Genomic DNA, 1,032 nt, shown 5'->3' with positions numbered 1-1,032 from the left:
CGCTGAGATCTTGTACACGAAAATAGACAGCGTTCAAGCAGACATCTTGGCAGCCAACAAAGTCAATGTTACCACAGGTGAGCAGTGGGTGAGGGGACCCAGAGCCCAGTCAGGGCCAGCAATCAGGCAGGCTCACACTGGCCTCTGCTGCCCACAGTGTTAGACAGTTGCGACTGCATCAACAACAGCTCCAACAGCTTCTTCACGAGCTCCGAGGATACAAATCAGACGGGATGCACCAGCGACTCTAAGAAACTTCATTCAGGGTCCAGGGCGTGACAGCGCCCCCGTGGCAAAATCAGGAAGGCCAAGCAAAGTTGTGCCTCATTGGAATCCTGCCTGCCAGGAGGGTGGCATTGAGGACAGTGCCATTTGGCACTGGGTGGGAAGCTGAGTATTATTAGAAAATGCAGTGGGGAAGGGGGAAGCTATTTCTGCAGAAGGGTCTAATAAAGTTTAGATGTTATCCATACTGTGTGGTATGAGCAGAAAGGAGATCTATGAGAGCTGTGTCATAGGGTTGAGGAGGGCTCCTACTTATCCAAAGCAGGTCCCAGGGGAAGGGTCGCCAAGACTCTGGAAGGGCTCCAGGGCATACTGTGGCCTTAGAGGCCTCCTCTTGACTCTCTAAGGCACTGGTTCTCAACCTTCCTAACATTGCGACGATCCTTTACTACATTTCCTCATGCTATAATGACCCCCAACCATAGTTATTTTTATTGCTATTTCACAACTATAATCTGTTACTGTTTTTTGTTTTGTTTTGTTTTGGTTTGGTTTGTTTTTGGTTTTTCGAGACAGGGTTTCTCTATATAGCCCTGGCTGTCCTGGAACTCACTCTGTAGACCAGGCTGGCCTCAAACTCAGAAATCCCCCTGCCTCTGCCTCCCAAGTGCTGGGATTAAGGGTGTGCACCACCACTGCCCGGCAATCTGTTACTGTTATGAACCATAATATAAGGATCTCTGTGTTTTTCATAGTTTTAGGTGACCCCTGTGATAGGGTTGGCAACCTCAAGGGGTCACGACCCAA

The 1,032-nt window shown here is 49.3% G+C and overlaps 1 long non-coding RNA gene across 1 annotated transcript; it reads left to right on the top strand.

Moving 5' to 3' along the window:
- LOC116096499 lies at window positions 1-472 on the top strand. The gene is made up of 2 exons (XR_004121022.1): window positions 1-77; window positions 158-472. It is a non-coding gene; the product is annotated as an uncharacterized LOC116096499 (long non-coding RNA).
- Window positions 473-1,032: the final 560 nt, after the last annotated feature.

Source organism: Mastomys coucha, unplaced genomic scaffold (assembly GCF_008632895.1).
Source record: "Mastomys coucha isolate ucsf_1 unplaced genomic scaffold, UCSF_Mcou_1 pScaffold18, whole genome shotgun sequence".
Taxonomy (NCBI): domain Eukaryota; kingdom Metazoa; phylum Chordata; class Mammalia; order Rodentia; family Muridae; genus Mastomys; species Mastomys coucha.
The sequence above is the reverse complement of the archived record's forward strand: the minus strand, read 5'-3'. Positions and strand labels throughout refer to the sequence as shown.